General features: G+C 37.2%; 1 pseudogene; it reads left to right on the top strand.

The window, feature by feature from the left end:
• The first annotated feature begins 1,150 nt into the window (after positions 1-1,150).
• LOC149209391 (endoglucanase 19 pseudogene) lies at positions 1,151-1,516 on the top strand (annotated as a pseudogene).
• The last annotated feature ends 4,314 nt before the right edge of the window (positions 1,517-5,830 follow it).

Genomic DNA, 5,830 nt, shown 5'->3' with positions numbered 1-5,830 from the left:
GACTTGAGTTTTGATTTGCCTGCAAAGTATACTACTCCATCAACATTGTTAGTAAATTCTTCAAAAAAATGTCTTTTAAAAGTCATGTGGCAAGTTTCTCCTGAATCAAGCAACCGATCATTTTTCCAAGAAGCAAGTGAAGCATTAAATAAGCCTTCATTTACTCCAATAGTACAATGTGCCACAACATAGTGAGCGGATTCAGGTGCTTTACCTTTCTCTTTGTCATTAGTTTTACCTTTGGGCTGGTTTCTTTCCTTCTCAATTATTTCCCAAGGAAACTTCCATGTGGATGAATCATGTGATCGATCTCTTTTGTAGCGTATGCAGTGCAAATCTGTCTTTTCTCCTTGAGAGTGTCTGCCCCCCCTTCCTCTAAAATTTCTTCCCTTTTCTCTTCGACCACTTCTTCCTCTGGAAGAATCATGAGCAAGATTCTTTTCTCTATGAGCAAGGCACACAACTTCTTCAGAAGACTCGGGAGCTATCTTCTTCCCAAAAGCTTTCTCTCTTTTAGCAAATTTTTTCACAAGGGAGTCGATGGTAATATCTTTAAGGTTTCCATTTGCTTGCAATGACTCAAGATAATTTGAGTAAGTGGGATAAAGTTCCTTGAGAAAAGATATCACAGATATATCCAGTTCAACATTGGTGACTTTGATATCATGCATTACAAATTTTACTCATGATGCAAGAGCAAGAGGATCATTATTTTGTAATTCAAGGGTGAAGAGTTTAAGCATGAGTTGAAAAACTTCAAGTGCAGAGTGTGAGTCATAAAGCTCCTTTAGTTATTGTAAGGCTTCAAAATCATTTGAAAATGGAAAGATATGGCGACTCACCTCTTCATTTACTGATGCTGCAATCAATGCATAAGCCTTGCCATTCTTATTTTCCTAAATGACGAATTCTTTGTTTGAGGTAGGTTGTTCTGGCTCTTTGTCTCCATCTCCAACACACACTCCTTTCCACAACTCATTAAAAATGAGAGTGTGCTTGATTTTGCACGACCATTCAGGATAATTCTCCTTCCCATTAAGAACCACTCCCACAATAGATATTAATGAATGCATTGTAAAATCTGTGTACTATGGAAGGAAAAGGCTTCAGCTGCAAAATTTTGCTCCTAAAAAAAATCTGGTTCTGATATATGAAGACAAAGGTATTATGTGGGGAAGGTCTTATTGGAGAGGCACATGCACTATGGAAGGTGGTATGTGGGGATGGTGTGCTTGATCTCACTGGTGAAACTGCAATGGTAGTGGCAGCAACCTCTATTGCCTTCACATTATCGAATGGAAAGTATTCCTCTGCCTTGTTACAGCATGCAAAGCAGTTATTTGAATTCGCGGACCAATATCGTGGGCTATATGATGAGTGTATCAACGCAGCAAAGAAGTACTATGCATCGATTGGATATTCGGATGAGTTGCTATGGGCAGCATCGTGGCTATTTCAGGCAACTAGAGAAGATATTTACCTCCCAACCTTACGTTCTAGTTTTAATAAGAAATAATGTAAGCAGTTTCTTCTCAGAAAAGTTTGCAGATTTCCTAGAGACGGTTTGTTCATAACACTATCCACATTTTTTCGTGGCTGTGGAGCTGGAGTACAAATGTCCAGTGGATAGCGCGTGGTATGTTGTAAGGCTTGAGTATGGACAACCCACAGAAGGAGATGCGTACTTTAAAATATGTTACAAAGGTGTGATTCCAGTAGGGGAGGTGGACGTGGTAGACTTAGGTGACATCCAGAAAGTAGAAGACATGAGAAGATATTTACCTCAACTATGTGGTGAAATGATCAATATGCCTGTCATTCAGAACCTTATGAACAACCCCGATTTGATGTGAAACTTGACTATAAGTAATCTGTAGATGCCGTAAATTATTGAGAGGAACCCATACCAATGTATAGCCAATATATAGCTAGTGGAGTGGTATGTGGGTGGTTTTAGAGGGATTTTATAGAGATTTCAGTTTGCAGGACAAATTTTTGAAAAAAAATGGTAGAAGGGATTTACAATGGCAGAAAGGGATGCCAAAAATGGAGCTGGTTGTGATACCATGTGAGACCATGAGGTAACTCCTTAAATGAAATTATGTTATTAATTCAAGTTGTTCATTATTATATACAAGAGGGAGTGACTGTTCAGTTCATCTCCTAGTGACTCTCCATCTTCTCTATTATTTATTTACACTAATTACAATTGTTCACCCAATCCCTATGATTAGGTGTCAACACTCTCTAATATTCGCACCGTTGTTCCCATTGAAGGCCTTAGTGCTGAATTGCATTGAATACACCATAATGTCATCTTTATAAGCCTTTACACCTCCTCTATATCTTCCAGAACTATAATGGAATGCTGGCAATTTCAACTCGGTTGATGTTGGGTTGCATATTTTTATTTTATTTTTAAATAAACAGATGAGATTTGTTGGATGTCAACAGAATATTCTTTGCTTCAGAAATGCTTCTATTTTGGTGATTTCACTATCTTTACGACTACATTTTATATAATAATAGTTTTTGGATCTACCGTGCACGTTATATCTAGGCAATGGATCATCGCCTTGGCTTTACATTTTATTTTCTTTAAAAATAGTTTTGGTTTAATTGCGGATATTATTATTATTATTATTATTTGTAACAATCATGTTATTATTTACATTATTATACTTGCTACAGTTATGGTAAAACATTCAATTTTGTTTTTGACTCTGCATTAGTTTGTTTCTGACCAAAAATTTATGGTGCTTATGCATAGTTTAACATTAGGAACTAAATTTTTGTTATTTTTTTATTATTACTTAAATTTATTTATTTGTAAGGTGATTAGTTGAGGTCTTATTATGTGTTGTTTAGTAACTTCCATTTCTATTAGTTACTAATTTTTTGTTTTACTTTTTAATTTTTTTTTTTAAATTTTTCTGTTTTTCATGAATTATAATTTTTTCAAAATATTATTAAAATAATTTATTATTATGCTAAAAATATATTTTAATAGATTTAGTTATAAACAATTATGTATTAATAAAAGTAAAATACACTCACACATAGATCTATGTTAGACAATATTAATTAATCATATTTCATAATTTTTGGCAATGACATTTAACAGTACAATAGTTTATTAGTTGTTTTATTTTTGTGATGAAATTTTTGTATTTGTTATTTTTTTAAAATTAAGCTATATTTAAGCTAAGATTTGCTAGAACATTAATCACACCTAATCATATGACCGTGATAGTAGGTAGGGAGTTAGGGAGTTGTCAATGTTAGTCGATGAGAGTCCACGAAATTAGATAAAATGTTAATAATCGTCCATAAAACATCTATAGATTTACCAGCTGGGTTTTGTATAAATTTTTGTGTTTTGTAATGAAATAGACAAATTGTTTTATAGTGTCTTCAAGTTTCTGTCATGGTGTTAGAGCTGAGGGTTTCAGTTGTGGCTTCTGTTTGACGAAAAACTAGAGTTTTGAGCTCTCTGGTGTGAGGACTGGAGAGGGCTCTGTAAGCTTGGAGTCATCGTGGAAGAGCGGGATGGATACCTCACAATGTGTGTTCCCTTATTTGAGTTGTTACCTCTAGTGCTAAGTGTGGCTTGAGGAGGTGGGGATGGTGAGGCCTTGTGTCGAGTCTAATTGTGTGTGGTACTGTCTACGCGTGTGAAGATCTAGAATCAATCAGATTGTTGTGGAGGGTTGGTTGTGTTGAACGAGTCAATTGTGGAGTTTTGGTGCGGCTTTCGTGTGGCTTCATGACTCATAGAGGATTAAATAAAGCATAGAGGCATTGTTGAACTTGAACTCTGTGGAGAATAGTAGATATTGTGAGCACCAAGGAATTATTGTATGTTAAGAAATGAGTTTCATGTGTCGATCTTTTCCTTCCTTCTTGTGTTTTCTTCATGTCGGTTTTGCGTGTGAAGAGATGTTGGTATGAGTTCTAGGTAGCGAAGACACACAACATTGTCAGTTGCGTTGAATTGATTGGATATTGAATCCAAAAGTGAAGTGTAGAGGAGAGGCCAAGTAGTGTCTACTTGAGGCAGGGTATGAGTTTGAGGAGCACTATGTATCTGGAGTAGTTCCTGCAGTGGAGAGTGCAGTGGATTTGAGTAGCATTGTGAAGATGTTTGAAGAGGGAACTATGCTTTGGAGACTGTGTGTGAAGAGATTATGTGTTTATCTAAGCCGAGTGCACCTAAGGAAACTAGCCAGACAATCAACATCGTTTTTGAGGGCTCGGTGGCGTGAAAAGGGCAGTGTGTTGCGTTCTGGTCCAAGCGTGAGGACGTGAAAGAGTTGTTTCCACTATTGTCGCTGATGGTGCTGTGGTAATTGGTTGTCATTCCATTACCTTGTATGTTGAAGGAGTTTGTGCTGTGGAAGAGATTGGAACCATAGCGTGGATGTGTTAAGATAATGTGTTGAGCATTGTGTATGTTGTGTGAGGGCACAGTAGAACGCTGAGGTGTGTGCCAAGAAGGAGGTGTTTAGCTTGCAGGTCTTTCATTGTGTCTTGGAAATGGAGGTACAACTTAGACAAACTAGTGAATTCAGAGAAACAGATTGGAATGAGCCAAAGGGCCAAGATCTAAGATAAAAGGCATGCCTATGTGTGGGAGAAGTGCATTTGTATGTGGTTAAGAGTTCATTTATGGTGGAGTTGTTGTGCGTAAATCATGGTGGGGTTCTATGTAGTGTCGTGAGAGAGGCTTGACTCTTGACATTAGCGTGGATGAAGCCAGCCCTAGGCGTAAGGCTAAGTTTGTGTGGAAAAGTTGACAAAGAATTTATGATGTAGTGAAGGAGTTTCTTAAGGAGCTGCATTGAATCATCAATGGGCATTGACAAGAAGAGTTTTTTCTGTGTACTCCAATGGTGAATGAGGTTGCTTGAAGGTGAGCATGAAGCGTGAAACAATAGCATGTGGAGCTAGAAATTAGTTGAAGTCAAAGGAGCCGTTGAAGAGCTGCCAATTGTTGTTGAGAAAATTTGTTTGTAAGGCAGAGTAGAGAGATGACTCTGGAGATTGAGCTGGAGATCTTTGTGTGAAGACCGCATTTTTTCTAAGTGCATGGAATATTATTGAGATTCGAAGGCCAATTAAAGGAAAATTGAATGCATTGTTCAATCCACAGAGAGCACTGTTAGTGAGTACCGTGTGTGGAGGGCCACGTAGAAGGTCATCGATCTGATTGGAGGACAATGAGTGGTGTAATGTTGGATACTGATCTTTTTGATGATGCATTTTAGAGATCCCATTTGGAAGTATTTTTGGGCATGGTAATATTTTTTATTCAGGTAGCATTTTTGAGTCACAATAATTATTAGATCAACATAATGATTTTATTAATGACCATAAATATCGGAAGTTGGAGTCCATTCCACATGAGAGAAAAAATTTCTTGTCCCTGAACCCAATTTCTAGAAATTTGATTCGATCCATTTCTAAGATGACTACGACCATGGAGGATACGACAATGGATATTGTTCAAAGTCCGCTTATGTTCGAAAATGAGTGCATTTTGGTGGCTCATCATGGAATGTGGCGAGAACATCAATTGGATTACCTTCTTTGGGATGTTGCCTTGCATCCCAATCCAGAAAAGGTTGTTGATGTTAAATACGTAACAAAGGAGTAGAGGAAGTTTGTAAGGAAAGTCCAAAAGGTGAAGATGAAACTGCACTAGAAAATGAATAAGAATGGACCCTTTAGCAAGAAGGAAAAAATGAAATATATCGTTGTAAGCCTAGCTGAGACTTAGACCAAGCAAGTTGATGTTTAGGTTTTCGTGACTAAGAAGAGGTGTTAGAAC

Source organism: Pinus tabuliformis, chromosome 1_2, assembly GCF_031772625.1.
Source record: "Pinus tabuliformis cultivar Carrire ecotype Pingquan chromosome 1_2, CPIR1, whole genome shotgun sequence".
Classification (NCBI taxonomy): Eukaryota; Viridiplantae; Streptophyta; class Pinopsida; order Pinales; family Pinaceae; genus Pinus; species Pinus tabuliformis.
This window is presented reverse-complemented; position numbering and strand designations above follow the sequence as displayed.